This window comes from Motacilla alba, chromosome 12 (genome assembly GCF_015832195.1).
Source record: "Motacilla alba alba isolate MOTALB_02 chromosome 12, Motacilla_alba_V1.0_pri, whole genome shotgun sequence".
Classification (NCBI taxonomy): domain Eukaryota; kingdom Metazoa; phylum Chordata; class Aves; order Passeriformes; family Motacillidae; genus Motacilla; species Motacilla alba.
Window position 1 is genome coordinate 1,824,546 of NC_052027.1, and position 19,401 is coordinate 1,843,946.

Here is a 19,401-nt window from a genome sequence, read left to right on the forward strand (position 1 = left end):
CAGTGCCAGTCCAGCCTGGCAGAGCCCGATTCCTGCCGAGACCACAGACACTGCAGAGGGAACATGGCACAAAGCATTCCATGGAAAACCATGGACAACTGGACTCCTACAGTGTCAAAGACTGGAATTCAAAGCAGCAGAATGATGTTTCCCTTTGTTACAATAATTCCAATTCCAGGTATGTAGATTTGTTGGGTTTTTTATTTTCTAATTCTGCTGCAAATTGGCACTCGGTGATTGCCAGGAACGAGAAGTGGATTGGGTTTTCCACGGTGCTGTGCTCCAGGTCAGCCTGAAAACACGGGAAATGGCAGGTTAATGGCAGTTTAACACCAATTAACAGGCCACTTTATAATAGATTAGCATTCCGAGCCTGTTCAATGGGTAATTACAATAATTAACTCTCGGAGCTTGCCTGCACTTGTGAACAGAAATTTGGTGCCTCTGTTTACTCTGGAGAAGGCAATGCAGGAGCAGACATGGATCATTTGGAGTGCTGGAGCCAGGCAGGATGGCAAGGGCACTAAATTTGGGCTTGCTCTTGAAATGTGCTCACAGGTGACATCCCCAGGTGGAGGGGACTCTGTCAGTGACTGTTTTAGTCCTGGCTGAGCACAGCTGAGATTTAATGTGCTGCACCTGTGCTGCAGAGGAGCCTCTGCATCCCTGGCCTCACACAGATGGACTTCCCACCTCCTCGGGCAGTTCTTCTCAGCGTTCAGCACCATAAATCCCCTCCTGTTGGGAGCACTGATGGTGAGGAGTGTTTGAGCATCCATCACGGTGCTCAAAAGAGCTCGACATGCAGCAGGATGGTGTCCCAAATTCTTGGGGAAAGCTGTGAATCCTCCAGGAGATGCAGTGGTTTCCTGTGGAATCAGGGCATGGATGGACCTGCTGGCTCTGGGAACAGGTCTCTGCTCACGTTGTGCTGCTGGGTTAAAGGCTGTAAAATCTTTGTAATTCTTGAGTTCCTGTTGAGTTGATGCATCTCATTTCATTTCATTGAGCTTATCTCTTAAATACTGTGAAATCTGCTGAGAAATGCTAAAGCTGAGCTCCACTTGTGGTTATTTTTTAAATATTCAGGCAGTGGACAGAGCTAACACAGCAAATGAAGCCTGTGTGTGTATGGCTTCACTCCTGCATTGATTAAATAATAAAACCACTGGATTGTGAGGCACCAACCCCGGGGAGCCACAATCCAAATCCCACTTCCTCTGGGGGATGGGTTCCAGTATCACTGAGGAACCAGGACCTGTTCTGACAATGGGGAAAAGAGGTTCCAAATAAAAACTGGGATTTTAGGTAGAATTGTATTGCTTGGATTGTGGGGCTGGATTTTTGTCATCCACGTGCAGCAATGGGCTAGGCCAAAAGCCATTTGGGGAAAGAGAATTGGCAGAGAAATGAGAATAATTGGTAAAGCTGAAGAAGGGTTCAAAACTCCTCAGTCCAGGGGGCGAGAAACCTCAGCCTTGTTCAGCAAACTAGAAATTTATTTCCCTTCAGCATTAATAAAAACTTCTTTTTCTTTCTCCTGCCTGTTCCAGGACCTTCCCTTGCTGCTCAGCAGAAGGGGAACCCTCTGCAGAGCCTCTTCAAACACAAATAAGTCCTGCAGGCACTCTGGGGTGTGCAGCAGCTGTTTGAGAGCTCCACTGCCTCGTTGTTGCTCACTCCTGGCTTTTTAGAGCCAAACTCTCCCCGTGGGTGTGTCAAAGACCATTTCTCATCCCCGAGGTGCCCTGGAGGAGCTGGAGGTGTGTCCTGGCCCCAGCATCACTGGGTCCTGGGGAGGAGCTCCTGCTCTGGGGCTCTGAGGTGCGGCCCTGCTGCAGGAGGGTTGGAAAAGGAGCCATTTCAGATGTTCTCAGCACCAGCACTGAGCTTTGACACTGGGGTGATAAAGCACTTCATGAAATAGGGAGGGAGATCTTTGTGAGGCACTTCCCAAAGGAGCAGGGCAGCTCCTGGATGCAGGTGAGCAAAGGCTGCGGAGGTGCCACAGGTTATGAACCCTTAATAACCAATATTTCTGTGCCACAGATCAAACACTGCCGTGGGTTTGGGGTGCTGTCCAGGGAGTGTAACACCTCAGACCTCTGAGCTCTTGCTGTGATAAAAAGCTGCAGACAAAACTCCCCAACCAATGTCTTCATAATACTTAACATTCAACGGAGCAAAAGGAGAATAATGAGCACTGCAGCCATCCCAGGTTAGTAATTACCGCCGTCATTATTAATTTTCCAGAGCAATCTCGTCAAATGAGTCATTATTATCTCAATTCCTTAGCCAGGACTGATTGATTCTTTCTCCCTGTTGTGACTAATTCCATATAATGTCAGAGTACAATATAGAACTATAGAGGCAGTGTAATTCTGAGGCAGGATCGTTCTGAATAACCAAATCCCTTGCCTTCAGCTCTGTTTAGATCCGATGCTTTATACTACTTAACTGAAATAAATACCCCGATCCTGACACTCCCTGCTCTCCACAGGCACTGGAATTCCACTGGGGACAGGGATTCCTGTCAGCCTGGGGTCTGCCCTGTGTGTTCCAGTGCAGGAGCTTCCCGGGAGCAGCAGGTGTGCTCTGAAGGAAGTGCTAGTCACCCTCAGCTCTTCCTGGTGGTGATTTTGACCATTTTTAAGGAAGGTTTTGTTGGTTTGTCCATCTGTGAAGGGTTTTTTTTTTTTTGGAGGAGAGGCTAAAAGTGCTGGTTTTTTTAGCTCTGTCCATTGTTCTGTCTTCAGCTGAGTGTCAGCAGAGCTGAGCATGAAGAGGTTCAGAGCAGGACAAGGAGAGGTTGGCTGTGGGGTGGGAATGCGTGTCCTGCCTCTCTGGAAAGGCTGAGCAGAACAATTACCTTTCCTTCAGAGGAACTGGAGGCCCAGTCCTTGCATTTCCCTTGAGCTGCAGGGAAGGGAAGGAGGAGGAGACTGCAGTTATTTTACAACTTTGACCTTTCTGCCTCCCAGACTTCAAACACGATCAGACAGGAGAGGGAAAGGAGGAGGCTGCAGAGCCAGGAGGAGCAGCACAGGGGCTGTCAGGGGAGCCCTCAGCACTGGAACTCTTCAGAGCAGGAAGATGTGATGGTTTAATCCTGAACCACGGGCAGGGGTGAGACACTCCCTGTCCCTGCTCTCAGCCTGGGCTTTGCCTCCCTAAAACCAGCCCTACGCCAGCAGCAGCCTCCTCCTGCCAGCAGGGATTGTGCCTGTGCTGACATTTAGGGATATTGCTGTAGGATTGGATTGGGAGAATTAAAAATATTGAATTGGACAGTAAATAAAAGAGGAGAGGTCACTGCCATCCAGCACTCCTTTATTTCTGGTTATTTACTGAGGCAGGTCCATATTGAGTCCATTAGTGCTGAGTTCAGGATTCACTTCAGAGCCCTGGGAGCAGAAGGTGGCTGTGCCCTGAGAGCCTCTCCCCTGGTGGGTGTCAGGACTGAAATCCAGCAGGGTTCTGTGCTGCAGCAGGGATTGATGGTGGCATTCAGGCAGGTCCAGCCAGCCCTGTGTCACCTCTCCCCTAATGGGAGTGTCCATCCTGTTCCTCAAGGTGTTAAAATGTCACGATTTCCAGATTTTAACAGCAACACCCCATAATGTTGTACCCTCTTCTTGGAGGTGTGTCTCTGCTGTAAATTCCTGCTTTTCCTGATCTTCCTCCCTGCATTCAGCCAGCAAGAACAAACTGAGAGGATAATTTTACATATTATTTCTCTTATTTACAGTAAAAACAATGCCCTGTTTATCATTATTAATTAGATATTTCTTAGGCTTGAGATGCTGAGATTAAAGCAAACCTTGAGCTGACGGGAGGCTCCTTTTGGGCACGTGGAGCCCAGTGCTGGAGTCAGAGGTGGCCCCTTCTGTTAGCCACGGAGCTGGTGACACAGTTGGTGCCCCAGAGCAGGAGCTGACCTGTGTCCAAACCCCTCCTGCATGCAGGGCTGTGAGCAGCTCAGCTGGAACCAGTGGAAACCAGTCTGCTCAAGGATGGATTTGTAGGAAAAACAAGCTGAGGTTTGGCTTGGTACAACCTCCCTCCCACCCCAGTCCTGGTATTACAACAATTTGAATATCAGTTGAAGTAAATGTAACTTCTTGCATCCAACCAAGCTGGGAGATAAATCTCAGTGCTTTTATAATAAATGTACTTTATGGCAATCACCATATGCTACCTCTGGTCCTGTTTGGAGTGTAAATCATAACAAATGTGGATCCTAAAATGCTTTATTGTCTTTTTATGGCCACATACGGCTGCTGCTCCTTCCATTTGTGATTAATTTTTTTAATGGTTCCCCCTAGAACCTAAAAAATAATTAAAGCTAATGAATACTCTGTGGTGACAGTAAAGGAAGGAGCATATTGCATCTCTCCTCACTCCCCAGATCTGATCAAAAGCGGGCTGGAGCTGTGAAGTTGTGACACTGACATTTTGTACTGAGCTGCCGACCACCTCCTGAGACCAAATGATGACTTTGGGGAAGAGCAGGAATTAGAGTTTGCATTGTTTCACAGCAATAGTGCTGAGAGGGTGGAATTAAAAGCAATTGAAGTCACAATGTTTATTTCTTAGCGAATCCCCTTTAAAGAATCAATCCAAGATGTAAAGGACTTACAGACAGATTTTTTTCCCTTTGTCCTTGCCCCTGGCTGCATGAAGTGAGATATTTTATGCACTGTGACTGGCCAAAATATTGCTTTCAACCCAGAGCACAGCCCCTTTTCCTTTCCAAGGCTGCCAGCCACAGCTCTGTGTGTCCTTCCAGGCTGGGCTCCCTGGCTCCTGGAGCTGCTGAAAATCAGAGGAGAACCCTGGCAGAGCCTCCCCAGTGCCATTAATGCCACCTGCACTCCAGACCCAGAGCTGGGACTCTGCTGCCTCCCAGCCAGGGTTTATCTGCCCTCTAGAAACTCTTGAGTTTGATTTCCTTGTTTTTTCCCCTCCAGTGCACTTGGGTGTTGAACTTCTGTGTGTTCTGCATGGGAGCACAGCCAGCGCTGAGCACTGCTTAAAAACCTTTAAAATTCACTTCCCAAACTAATATTTATCTGTAAAGGCTGTAATTAGAGTGTGGGGGGTGTTGCTGTGCACGTTCCTCTGCCTCTCTCCGGGCTTCCTGCAGCTCACAGCAGCTTTGAAATGAAACTTGAGGGGAATAATTGACAACCAAGTGCTGGCCTGGGGTTAATGTGTCAGTGCTGCAGGAGAAACCTCAAAGGTCCCCTCCCATGGGGGACTGCAGCTGTGGGGACAGATGGAAAACAAACTCCCCAGGTAGCTCTTGGCATGGTGTCACCTCCTCCCTCACTGCTGGGTGTGAGCACACAGGGCTGGGAATTCACTGGGAATTTTCCATCCCTGCTTTTCAGGCCTTGAGTAACACTGGCTCCTTCTCCTTTCCTTCTCCTTTCCTTCTCCTTTCCTTCTCCTTTCCTTCTCCTTTCCTTCTCCTTTCCTTCTCCTTTCCTTCTCCTTTCCTTCTCCTTTCCTTCTCCTTTCCTTCTCCTTTCCTTCTCCTTTCCTTCTCCTTTCCTTCTCCTTTCCTTCTCCTTTCCTTCTCCTTTCCTTCTCCTTTCCTTCTCCTTTCCTTCTCCTTTCCTTCTCCTTTCCTTCTCCTTTCCTTCTCCTTTCCTTCTCCTTCCCTTCTCCTTCCCTTCTCCTTCCCTTCTCCTTGTTGCAGCCTCAACTTCTCTGCCCTCCCAAGTTCATGGTCACTTCCCAGTAACATCAATTAATCATTTTCTTCTAGAACAGCTTTAATTACAAAACCAAGACATAAAAAGGATAATTAAGAATTACCATCATCTGCAGGACAGGTGGGAGAAGGAGTTGCCTTGCAGTTAGGTCACTGGTGGAGCCCTAAAATTGAAAATCCCACCTTCTGAAATCCAATTTGACACCTTAAGCTGGATACCCCTGCATCCTTTTAATGCTTTATGTTCATTAATTTCTGATTATTTGAGTTTTAATTGGTTAAATAATTTTTTTTGCAAGATAAAACTACAGCTTTAAGAAAGCACTTTTTGATTTGCAAATGTTCATTCCAAAGGGAGAACCATTTATATTAACCCTGAAATGTATAAGGAAAAGGGTCATTGAAGTCAATGTCAGGGTGGTCAAACTTTACTGTCCTGGCTGCTTTTTAAAAAAAAACAACTTTGAGGACCATAAAGCTCTGTGGTTTCTGTAGTAGGTTCCCCATGAGCTTCCCCCTGTACAGTTGTACAGTATCATGAGTTAAAGTGAACCAAATTAAACTGGTGTGGCATATAAAAACAGCCAACAAAGGCAGGCAGCTTTTTTCCTGAACCCCCTGAGATTTATTCTGACAGTTTGCAACTCGATGAAATGGATAATGGAAGTCCCTTGTCACAATAACTCAGCTTTCAATGTATTGTTGGATTAATAGACTCAGTTATCCACTCTTCCAAGGAGAAAAATGACTTGTGGTTTCAAATCAGGCCCTCACTCGTGGCATCCCATCAAATTAGCCAAACAGGCCAAATTTAAACTCCTGGCAGAAGGCAGGCACTCTATGAGTTGTGTCATAAAAATGAGTTTATTTATTTTTAATGATTTCCAGTTGCCATGGCAACAGCTGTGGGTGACACACGGTGGTGGCCGCGCATCCCCGGAGTCAGGAGTGGGACCCGCGTGATGGATGTCCCTGTCCCCTGCTCAGGGAGCTCCAGTCTGCTGCCACCCCCCTCTGCAGGATGTGACACACCTGGAGGGGCTCAGGGCTGATCTCCTCTGCTGCAGATTGGTGTGGGAGTGGGAATTCCCAGAAGAGGGAATTCCCAGCTGCTGGAAACGGCTCGCTGCCTTTCCCTTGTGGAGCATTCCATGGGATTTAGCTCTCACACACCTGGGAAGGCTCTCCTTGGCCACGTCACTCCTCCCTCTCGTGCCCTTGCACTAAATAACCTCAGGAGATGATTTCACTCTCTGCAAGGTCATGGCTTGGCTCAGCCCCACATGAGCCACACACAAACCCCGCACTGGCACAGGTGCCCCGAGCAGCTGGGGCTGCCCCTGGGTCCCTGAAGTGTCCCAGGCCAGGTTGGACATTGGGGCCTGGGGACACCTGGGATGGTGGAAGGTGCCCGTGGTCTGCCTGGAAGGTCTGGAAGGGTTCTCCAGGTGGCTGTGTGGAAATTGGTGATGGGAGCACTGAAAGGACCCTCCTAGGAGCAGCAGACCTGGTGAGCACAGCACATCCCTGAAGAGCAGGGAAGAGCTTTTATTTTAAACTGTGACCACAAAACAGGAAAAAGCTTCTGCCTTTTGATTTTTGCCTTTAACATGTTAAAGTAGAAGCACCTGCTGCCTGCTGGGCTCATTAAATATGTCTTTTTATTTTCATAAATCACCACGGTAGAATTTGAATTATTTACTCGGTAAACTCGAGGCTACATTCATTTACATTCTCCAAGGTTTTTGTGCATTAGCTTTGGAACCTTTTTCTTCCCACCTTTTGTTCAGTGCCCACCTTGGCTCCCCAGGCAGGATCCCTCCCCTTGGTGACTGCAGGGGTTTCATGAACTTCAAAAGCAGCCAGAAATGTCAGGCACACGCAGCCGTCGTGCCGCCGCTGAATTATGGATCAGAATACAGCACATCAAACATTCAGGATTATTCACTTGTGGGTCTTTGCTTGGTAAAGCAATAAAAATCCCTGCCTTTGTCCTTTGCTAAGATGTGGGGTGGTTGTTTTACACGCTCCAGAGTAATGTTAGCAGGGGTGTGGGGGGATGTGGAATATTTTTTTTAAGTGAGGCACTTCAATCAAAGCTTCATTCTGCTGTAAACCCAATTAGCTCCAGTCTGCCAAGTCAGCTCGACTGCCTGCAAGAACGTGTGTAAGGTATGAATAATTGCTAAACTCGGGCTTCATTCTATCTAGGAAGTGCCACGAGGCTTTTGTTAGCCCCAGATAAACCCCCTGCACTTGGCTCTGAGGTTCCAGCTGAAGGCACACGCGCAGAGCCCATAAATGTGTTTGAGCAGGGCTGTGTGTGTGGAGAGGCTCTGCTGCCTTTGCTGTGGAGCAGAACCTGGATCCTGGGCTCTCCAAACACTCAGGGATGGTGCCAGTGTGTGGGAATGCAGGGCAGCCTCAGAAACTCCAGGAGTTTCCAATATGCTGGTGTTAATTAGGGCAGGAGAAGTTGTACTTCTGTTTATTTGAAGTGTTGGCTGATTCTCTGTGTCAGCTCCACGGGTCTCAGCTGGGATGTTCTGGACACATCCAGGAGAGCCCATCCAGGGCTGCCAGTTCAGAGCTGTGCAGGAGGTCCTGCTCCTCTGCAGAGCTCCTGCAGCAGCTTCCTGGAGCTATTTATATATCTATATGTTTATAGATTTGTATGTACTTATATATTTGTGTATTTATATATTATATATATATTCAAATACTTATAGTTAGATTTTTTATATTTATACATTTATAAAATTTATCTATTTGCATATATGTTGATATAAATATATTAATGTTTGTATCTTTTCTGTTTGTATGGCACTGCTTAGGGTGAGTTTTTACAGTGCTCTGCAATTGAAAGGACACTCGGAGCCTGATTCAGGGTGGGTTTTGTGCTGGGGACTGAACTGAGTGCTCTTAGCTCAGTGCTCTCTGGCTGAAGAGAACTCTGGGATGGGAGAACATGTGGAAGCTATTCCAGAAGATTTATGTGTACAAAAATAGGGGTGTTTTAAGTGCAATCTCAGGGATTCAGCTCCACTGGGCATTCCAGTGTGGCAGCTGGAAGTGATCCCGCAGCAAGGGGCTGCAGGGGGGTCAGTGCAGAAACCCCTGCCCTGTCCCTGTCCTGGAGCATCCCTGGAGCAGGCAGGCTCCTGCAAGGAATCCCAGGCATCTCCTGAGATGGATTTTGCAGCATTCAGTTGGATTTCAGCATTTAGGATCAGTACACGGAGCTCTGTTTGCAGGGCTGGAAGGAGCAGGGCCAGCAGGCACAGGCAGCCCCGGGGCTGTGCACAGAATTCTGGCAGCTGGGCTGGCACTGGTGGCCAGATAAAGCGTGGTTGGCACTTCATGTGCCTGCTGAGGCAGAGCTGTGGTTTTGGGGTGCATCAGGAGCCACGGGGGGGTTCTCTGCAGGGTGCAGAACCTCCAGGCTCTGGCCGCAGCATCCCTGCCCCTTTGGGAGGCAGAGCCTCTGCGGGGCTGCATAAATGGGACAAGGGGGAGCCTGGGGAGCGTGGCAGTGGTGCCAGGGCTCTGCAGGAGCTGAGCCCGGAGTGCTCCAGCCTGGCCAGGCCTGGCCCTGCTGTCCCCAGGGCTGTCCAGGGGGAAGGACACGCTGTGGCCACTCGTCACCTTCAGTGGCTCCACGCCGCTGCAGCTCACAGCCAATTAATTTTATGAATCCTATTTTGTAGCTCCTGTTCCTCCTTACATAATCCTCATTTGTTTCAAATGAGCAGAGAGTGTGCCCCTGAGATTCTAAACATACCTCTTTATTAGTTCAAACAGAAACTGTTACCTACAGAAGCTAAACTTAGCGCTAATGGATGAGGTGAGATGAAGAGTTCCTTTCAAATCCCCTCCCAGGTGTTAGATAACGGGGACTGTGCTGGGAGGGGGAGCAGGGGACTGCAGAGGGCTGGGAACAGCTCTTCAGTGATCTCTTGGATTTATTTCTCCAATTAGAAACAGATTAAACCCCAAAATGCAGGTATTGGGGGGGGGGGGTGCACTGCAATCAGTCCTGCTCCCCCCAGTGTCACACTCACCTGGCTGGCCTCCCTCTGCCCTCAGGACAGGCTTGGGGAGTGTCTGGGAGCAGTTTTACAGCTGATGACCCCATTTTCATGGCCTTTATCTCTGTCACACCACAGTGTCCCGCTGCTGAGCTTGCTGGGTGGGATATCCTGGCTGGGATAGGGGTCTCCCATCTCCAAGATTCCCTTCCCAGCCTGGGGGTTCCTCTCCCAAGGATATTCCTGTACAACCCAAAGTGTGAGAGAACCCAGATTGTTTGAGGTATTGAAGATGTTAACGGGCCAAGCTGGAAATGTTCAGCTTTCCTCAAAGCAGAGTTAGAGAGCACGAGGAGGAGGGAGAGGGAGGAACCACGGCACAGCCCAGGGAATTCTGGCTGTGCTGAGCTGTGGCACCCTCCAAAATCAACATCCACAACTCCTGCCACAGGGTGACACATCGCTTGGACATCCCAGGAGGATTTTTCTCCAGACTGCAGCTCCTGGAAGGCCTGGGTTCAGCCTGGGTTCATTTTCTGTGCCATAGCCAGAAACGAGGAAGAGCAGAGGTGATCTCTGGGATTTCTGAGCTGGGAAGAACTGGGGGTGTGGGAGAGCTGGGACTGCCCCAGCAACAGGTCTGGAGGAGGGGGCTTCTTTAGAGGCTTTTGGGGATGTTTTTAGCAAGGTGTTTTTTGCCACCCTCCAGCCCAGTTTACGGCTGGCTCTGTGTGTGTGTCAAATTCCTGACTTCCACGAGCAGCTCTCCCTGCAAAAGCTGTTACTTGAATTAAGTTGCAGGAGTGTAGATGAGAAAAAAACTTGCTTTTCCTCTAAGGAATATGAGGATGTTTGTCAATTCCTCTCCATCAGGAGCCCAGTGCACTCGGAGGCAGAGATAAAAAGTGCGGATCAGATGAAAGGATGGCAGTGATCACTCAGGTAACCCAGGGATGTGACACACGCTGTCACCATGGAGATCCCAGCACTGCTGGGAACACTGGGGGCACATTTGGCATCTCGTTGCTCTGGGAATACTGAACCTGCCTGTGCAGTGGTGCTCACCAGGCCTGGAATGGTCTTGGATTACTAGCAGCCGTAAATTGAGCAGATGGATATTACGATTCTGAACCCGGGGATTATCCCAGGCGTTTCCACGTGCAGGGGTCAAGCAGGGGGTGGAGTTCAGGTGTTCTGGGGTTTGTGGCTGCTCAGGAAGCTGGCTTTGACTGCTGCACAAAGCAGGATAACATTCGCTGTGGCTTACCCTACATTTCTTGCATTTTCAGGTATCTGTACACTCATTTTCCTGGATTTCTGACTCAGAAGGCCTCTCTGCACTGCAGTACCTGTTCCCAAGGTGGGTGGGCCCAGCCTTAACAAAGCTTTAAGCCAAGAAATACAATCAGATGTAGCTTTTTAGCTGGTCTTTATAATCACCCACGTGTCTGGATATGGCTGGAATTTTCAAGGAGCTGGATGGATCCAATCTCTGATGGATTTAGGTGCATTTCCTTGTTCAGGGTTGGCAGCAGAAAGGTGGCTTTAAATGACATTAAAATGTGGCTCCCATCCTCCTGTGTCCCTAAAACAATTTAGTGCCACTGTAATTATTAGCATTCTCATTAAGATTAAGAAGAGTTTAGCTGAAAAGCAAGACACAAAGACGCAGTGACTTCATCAGAGCCAGCAAATCCAGATAAAGCAGGTTCCTAATTCACTTCCATGCTTTCAATAAATCCTCAGAGCATCAATTACTGTATCTCTTGTAAAGCAATTACTATCAGCCTCCATTGCTCCCCTTTACACATTTTAATTTCATCATTATTTTTACTTTAAAATACAGGGTAAGGAATTTCACAGCTCCTCAGGAAGAACTAAAGCAGACAACAACAACAAAAACCCTGTAAAAGCAGAAATTACTTTCTTTTGTAATCAGGTTGATTAGGCTCGTGTATAATCATACACAGCAGGTGGGAAGATTAACATTTCACTAATTCCTAGTGGTCATTACTGCAAGGAAATTTAATCTGCAGAGTTCACAAGGATTGCAGTTGCATGCTGGTAAAGCTCATTTAAAAGACAGAGCAAAAACAACACAACTTTGTATTCTGGAATCCAGTTTTGCTCTGAACTCTTTTGGCCTGCAGGCAATACACATACACCAGGATCTTCTACTTAATTGAGAAATAGATTTGTATTGATCAGGCCCACTTAACAAGCACATTCAGAGCTGTTCCTGCTCTCAGTTACTCGGGTGGGGAATGCAGGCAGACCCCAGAGGCTTGAGCTACCTGATAAAATAGATATTTTTACAGCAAATGCATTTTTCTCTGTGGGGGCTGCACTCGTACACAACACTGAGAGTCAGTTCTCATATTTGGATCAATTCAGAGTAGTTCTGCTGAAGTTGAAAAACTTATTAATTTCTTCCTATGAAAACAAAAAGTGACATAATTATAATGATCAGGTTCTGCTTCACTAACCTGGATGTGGATTACTCCAAAAGAAAATGCCCAGCAGCTCGTAGTGAGCAGGTTCTGGTGCTCTGCCATTCCTGCCCCTCTGAGCTCTGCCCTCCTCATTGCCAGCAGGAGCTTTCCCAGCCCCATCCAGTGCTGCAGCCCAGGGTGGTCTGGCACGAAGCTGGGAATGCTTGAAGGGACATTGGATGGCTGAATCAGGGTGACTGCTCTGCTTTGCCCTCGTGTGGGGTCTGCCCGGACTGAGCTGGGCTCTGTCTGCCACCAGGGAGGTGAAAGCAGAAGGGAAGGGAGAGCTGAGCCTAGACTGGGCAGGGTTTCTGGCTGGAGGTGGAAGCAGATCCCAGGGAAGCAGGGCCTGATCGAATTCAGGGTGACCCCAACATCTGGGAGTGACTGGCATCTGACTCCATGATTCACAAGGCTGAACAGCTGCTTTATTAAAACTGTGTTACATTCATACTGCATCATAACTGTACTGAAAAGAACTATACTATACAAAAGGTACTAAAGAAAAACCTGTGACTGTCTGAGACAGCCAGGACACAGCTTTGACCCAGCTGGCCAAGGAAACAAAACAGCCTCAGCAGAATGCAGCTGACAAATCCCTTCAGGTAAGCAATGTCCCCAGCACATGCCACATGTGCAAAAACAACAGGAGCAGAGAACAGAGATGAGAATTGTTTTTTCTTCTCTCTGTGCTTCTCCAGGAAAAAATCCCGAGAGAGAATTGTCTCTCTCTGTTCAGAGAATGTAAATGGCACAGGGCCTGAGTCCTTGTGCTGCAGCTCCTGCAGATCCCAAGGCACAATCCCATCATGAAGCCGGAGAAGGATGGGGAGTAGGAATTCAATGGTTTTGTTAGATTTGGCTGGAACTGGGTGCTATTCCCACAGACAGCATCCTCTCCCTCCAAACAGCCAGAGGCTACTGAGCTTGGTTTGATTGAACATCACTGAATTTCCATCCCATAGAAAAGCAGGGGGTGGGAAGGAGGGGGCCCCAAAGGAGCCCCCTGAAGTTGGGAATGTCCATCTTTGGGTTAAAAAGATGCTCAGGAGCCTTGTGGGGCTCCCAGAGCCAACAGGATAATGTCAAGGAGCTGACACTAACGAGGATAACAAAGTTAATGAGTAAACAATGAGGCAAGTTAGGCCATCAAATGCACAGTTAACGAGCCCCTCTGAATCACCAGGGATCTGCTGCTTTAACGATGCTGTTGTGAAAGCCATGGCCCTGAGCTATTCCAGACCACGTACACTGGATTTTGGCTGACACTTATCAGTTTATATGCAAGGAAATTTATAGCACGGAACTGAAATGAAACAGTGCTTTGGACAGGGAAAAATGGATTGCAGGTGCAAACAAGCATGAAATGAAAATCTACTAATGAGTTTCCATTAGCAGCTAAATACATAATCGAATAATTTTTAGCCAACATAGAGCAATGAGAAAATCAATTTATTCCTCCTAAGTACTTCTCTATGGATTGATGCTCTAGCACAGCTCAGGCTGGTTTTGTTAAGTGAGAGCAGAGCTTGGGATTCAAAGCAGAGCATGGCTTTGCTTCTGCTGAGTATGAATGGAATGCATTTTCCTTGGAAACCCTAAATAATATAAGGTAAAAAATATATAGTTCTATATCTGAGTTAAAATAGAGCATTTCCATCTGAAAGCTTCAGAATAAAACATTCCAGGAAAATGGGCCAGCACTGGCATGTAATTGACTCAGAGATGTCCATCAGTGCAGTAAGGCTTGTTCTTCACTGCTCTTGAAGCAACAGGATCCTCAATTTCCTTCCTTTTTGCCTTGAACAGCCTCTGGCCTCAGTTCGCTTTGCCTGGTGTTTCACAACTGATTCAATTATGGGAAATATTCTTCTTGAGGCCCTGGCACAGGTGCCCAGAGCAGCTGTGGTGCCCCTGGATCCCTGGCAGTGCCCAGGGCCAGGCTGGACTCTGGGGCTGGAGCAGCCTGGGACAGTGGGAGGTGTCCCTGCTATGGGATGAGTTTTAAAGTCTCTTCCAATCCAAACCATTCTGGGATTGTGTACAGATTCAGTAGAAAGCACACCTCAAAATACCGTGTTTTCCTAAGAACCTGTTTCTGTCTGGGAACTTGAAGCCAAAATGAGCTGTAAATTGTCTGGATATGGCTGGAATTTCAAAAGCTCGTTTAACTCATTTTGTCTAAGAAAATGCCCATATTTTGGACCCATCTAAAGGCAATTTCTCATTTCCAGCTGGCTTTGTATCAAACCTTAGTGTGCTCTACAGCAGGCAAATGAGAAAATCAGTACTTCCATGTCTTTCTGCAGAGCTGGGAATGCTGGGGGAGCCTGGAGATCCCCAGGAGGTGTTCCTGAGTGCACCCACCTGGATGCCCTGTGCAGGTGAGTGGTGACAGGTGAGGAACCAGGGACACAAGAAAGCCAAATATTCATTAGGATTACACCCTCTCCACAGCCTCTTCAGCTGAAGGAAGTTTATCTTCCTTCCCATCTCCCTCTAAAACTCTAAATGAGAAACAAATAAAAATTTTATCCCCTTCCATAACCCCGTGTGTCAGGCAGCATCCTTTATCTGCCACTGGCTGGAAATCTCACATTTTCATTGCCTGAATCACCAGATGCATTCATCAACCCTGACAAATGCCTCCAAACCACTAAATCACACCACTCCATCTCAATGGGCTACATAATCATTGTCAGGCTCCCCATAAATCTGGGAATATCTCTGTTCCACACTCCAATATCTCCAGCTTCTACCAGGGCTGAGAAACTGCCACGGGAAAACTGGATGCTGAGTTAAGTTTAAGAGTTTTTCAGTCCCTTAAAAATTTGATAAACTCATTAATTTCTGTCAGGCCAGTTTATTTTTAGAATAAATAAAAAGGGGAAATAAAGTATTTTTTTTCTACCCACAGGAATAACTCATGGACTAAGAGATTTTTTTTCCCCAGAATAAGGTAATGTCTTAGTAAATACAAAAATACAGAGGGGGAAAACTCCTCCCTGCTCTCCTGGGGAGCTGCCAGCTCGGTGGCCTGGCATTCCAGAGGACCCAGAGCTGCCTGGGGGTGGACTGGAAGGGGATGACAATATCCAGATATTCTACTGTATCCAATGGAATAGAAACCAGATATCTCATAGTTTAGACAAATGATTTTTAACAAAACTTAGGGTAATTTATGTTGAGCAACACTTAAACTTGAAATGAATGAACTCCGGTGGCAAAAACTTAATTTTAACAAAATATCAAAGTGATAAAATGTAACTTAAGAGTACTTCGACCTGAACATAGTGAAACTTAACTTTGCTTGATCTTATCAACACTCAACTTATTGAAGGTTATTATCCATAAACATTTTAACTTGTTTCAATATTGTTAACACAAAAGGTACTGAAAACTTGAACAACCTATGCTTCAAATAAAACCAGAACGGTTTTGCTGAAGGAATTACAGATGGGGTTTGATAAAGCCATAGGATTTGATGATTTTATGAGATATGGATTTGGGTGCAGGAATGCTCAGAGCATCCCCTTCTGGCTCTGGCTGGCAGGACCTGCCCACCAGGGCAGTGCCAGGACAGTGCTGAGGCCCTCACAGGTCAAGCTTTGGGATTGCTTAAGAAAAGGAAAAGTTGGGCTCTGGACACATGAGCAAGATGCCCTGAGGATCCCATAAATCAGCTGAGCTGGAGGAGCCTCCTCTCCTCTGCACTGAAAGCCAAGCAAGGGGACTTGATAACCTTAATTAACGAGCTCCTCGTTCTGTGTGTGCAGAGCTGGGGAGGGCAGGGAGGAGCTGCTGCCTCAGATAACCTGGGTTTATCCAGGGGCACACACAGACCCTGCCCCACTGTGCCATAAACTGGTTTTACTTCCATGGAGCTCCATGGCCAGGGTTTAAATTGACATTTAAATCACAGAATCCCAGAATGGTTGGGGTTGGAAGGGACATTAAATCCCACCAGTGCCACCCCTGCCATGGCAGGGACACCTCCCACTGTCCCAGGCTGCTCCCAGCCCCAGTGTCCAGCCTGGCCTTGGGCACTGCCAGGGATCCAGGGGCACCACAGCTGCTCTGGGCACCTGTGCCAGGGCTGCCCACCCTGCCAGGGGGTAATTCCATCCCAATATCCCACCTAACCCTGTCCTCTGGCAGTTTAAGTCCATTCCCCTTGTCCTGTCACTCCATCCCTTGTAAAAAAGATCCTCTCCACTCTTCTTGTTTCATTTTAAAACAAATTTCGCAGAAGAAGCAGGAACAAAACCATTTCCTCTTCAATGCTTGTAACCCAAATTCAGAAGCCTCGTGTCTGTGTGTAGGATTGCTCTGTGGGTATGAAGGAAGTCTTTGTTTTCAGTTCATACGTGAATCTCGATGTTTTAGAAATTTATTTTTATATGCACCTATTTTCCTACAGATCGTGCCCAAAGCAAGGATCCCGCTCACTGCTCTTGCAGCATTTCCTCAGCTCTCTGCTGAGTGCTATTTACTGCATTTTTAACTTGGAGTCAGGTCAGAAAGGAGACTTGCCTGGGATTTTCACTGGGGTTTTGCCACCCAGTTCCCCCTGAAGCTGAGTGTGTGATTTTGCTGTAAAAAAAAAAAAACCCAAAAGAGATGCTGATTTTGCAAGAATGCAAAAGCTGGGCTGCTATCAGTGGGAGTTGTGTCTCTGGAGTGATTACAGACCAAAGGCACGGGTAGGGAACCAGCCTGGGGTCTGGGCTGAGGGTGCTGAGCTTCCAGAGAGATTCCCTGGCTCAGGTATTTTGGGAAGAAGGCTCTCTCAAATTGCCATGCCTGTAGATAACTTCCTCTCCTGTTTCTCCCCACCATCATCTGATTTACTCCAGTGATAAATCCAATGTGCTGTATAAACATTTATTTCTTCTTATTTCAGACAACCCCGTCTGCTGTTAGAAAAATGCCCAAAGCTGGGACCTGTTCTGGCAAGTGACAGGTGAAAACTCAGCTCTGTGCAGGACCTGTGAGTGCCACCCAAACCCATGAGGGAGGAGGAAGAAGAAGCATGAAGAAGAAACCCAGGATGACACCCTGTGCCCTCCATCTTGCTCCCATCCACGCTAAAAATCCCAAACCCTCAATTTTCTCACCAAGTGATACATCTGCACTACTCTATTTATTTCACATTTTTGTGGGTTCCAGTCTATCTTGAAGTCTAGGAAACTTTCTCCATGAATGAGGGTGAAAGTGAGGGCACCCCGGAGCAGACAGGGAAATATTCCTGGTGCCCTGGGCTCCCACAGGTCTGGCAGGCTGTGCCCTCCTCCCTGGCTGCTGGCAGGAGCTCGGGAGCAGCAGACATGGGCTGCAGGGCTGCTCCAGAGCTGCTGGAACACAAACCCCTCTCTGCTGCTTCATCAGCGCTTTCCACATCAAGAGCATTTTGGAAGGAGCAGAAAAATGCTTTGTGCAATTAAAAATCCTCAAAAGGACTTGGGCTGGTAGGATGTAAATAACGAAATGCCCAAATCAGCTCTCTCTCCTTGGAAGAGATCCAGAACACAGATGCTGGTGGGTGTTTTGTGTTGTGAGTGGCTCTGTCCTGTCCTTCCTCTGCTGCCTGGCCCTCCTGCTCTGCCTTGACACCGCTTGATTTATCCAAATAATGGCCTTCTGAAGAAAAATGCTCTTTGCTCAGGGCTGAGGAACGGCTGAATCAGGGAAAGCAGCACTTGGAAGTTTTCCTGGGAGGTTGCTGTGTCCAGTGCTGGTCAGGCTTGGTCCAGCTCAGCCCCTGGGAGCTGCTGATGCTGCACGCGCTCCAGGGAGGGCCCAGCTGCAGCTCTCCCTGTTAAAAACCCCCAAACAGCCTCCCTCCCTGCAGGGTGGAACAGGAACTTGCATTTTTCCTGATTTCCACACCAGGATGCACAGCAGCTTTTCCGTGTGGGCAGCCATCCAACCCAGGTGTGATCCAAGTGAAACCCGAACAAATGGCATGGGGCGTGGCAGGTTTGGGAAGCTGAGGAGAAGGAGATTGTGGTCACCTAGATGGGCCCAGAACACTCCATCTGTCTTCTGGGAAGGTTTGGATGGGCTTTGGTTCCTGCCAGGGGCTGCAAGTGCAACCCTTCACTTCTGTTCTCATCAAAATCAAATCTAGATCATTAGGAGGCAGCTCTATTGCTGGCACCTGGTTTGTTCTGTTGAAATGTAGCTATCTTTTTAAAATTAGTAATTATAATGGTCATTTAACTCTGTGGAATGCTCCCGGTTTCTGCTCTGGCTGTTCTCGTGGAGCAGGTGGGAATTCCCATCCAGAACAGGCTCATCTCCAACAGGACATTGGGGAATGATGGGAGCTGCTCGATGGCTGGAGGTAAAAAACCCCACAACAGGAAAGTACCAACACTCAGGAGATGCTGCTGCTGCTCTTCCTGTTTTCCAGGGTTCAGGTGGGATTCTCCACTTGAATGAAGCCTTTGGCTGATGGAGGGAGAAGGATGGAGTGACATTTCTCTGTGGTTTCCAGGAGAAAAGGAGGGAACAATCCCAAACTCCTCTCCACAACTCTGAGAGCTCAGTAGGTTGAAATAACCTGATGAAAACCCACAGCTCACCCAACCAAATCAGGTAAATGGTTTTCAGCTTACTCAAAATAATTTGTGGATTTAGACAAAAATTGTTGAAGAAATCTCAACAAAAAGGAAAGAAAATGATCAGAAAAACCAATAGCTTTGAGATGTTTCTGGTTTTGGTTTGAAAATGGTGCTTCCGCTTCAGAGGTATGGAACTTACTCCCAATTTAACCAGTCCTGTGGTGTTTAAATCAAATAAAAAGGTAAAACTCGCTTAGAAGCTGTTTTTTAAAATCCTGCTCCCTCTTTTTTGGAAGCCTGGAAGGAACATAAAATGCAGTTCTCAGCAGAAGGATGTAATTGGGAGGAACTGTAATGGATGGGCTGTGTTTCTCTTTGAAGTTCCCATTGATCAGTGCTGCTGAGACGATTTTTCTAATCCATAACTCAGGAACATGAAGGAATTGTCACTTAATTCTCTGGGTGTTTGTGTTTCACCTCCTAAGGAAACAGACTTTGGCCTTGATTCAAGTTGTTCTGTGTAAAATAGGGAAAAATCACCCAGTTCTAGTGGGGTTTTTTAATATAAATTTTCCTCCTGTTAACCAAAACAGTTC

At 47.4% G+C, this 19,401-nt stretch overlaps 1 long non-coding RNA gene across 4 annotated transcripts in view; it reads left to right on the forward strand.

The window, feature by feature from the left end:
* LOC119706229 overlaps nucleotides 1-18,190 on the forward strand; it is a 49,193-nt gene extending 31,003 nt beyond the window's left edge. Inside the window, exons 4-9 of one of the 4 annotated variants that reach the window (XR_005258456.1) lie at nucleotides 2,050-2,218; nucleotides 10,621-10,689; nucleotides 11,037-11,107; nucleotides 14,549-14,623; nucleotides 15,157-15,198; nucleotides 17,143-18,190. This is a non-coding gene — a long non-coding RNA (uncharacterized LOC119706229). Of the gene's footprint in view, nucleotides 1-2,049; nucleotides 2,219-10,620; nucleotides 10,690-11,036; nucleotides 11,108-14,548; nucleotides 15,199-17,142 lie in introns of all 4 variants that reach the window. The other 3 variants (XR_005258455.1, XR_005258454.1, XR_005258457.1) reach the window with 3 other exon arrangements.
* The last annotated feature ends 1,211 nt before the right edge of the window (nucleotides 18,191-19,401 follow it).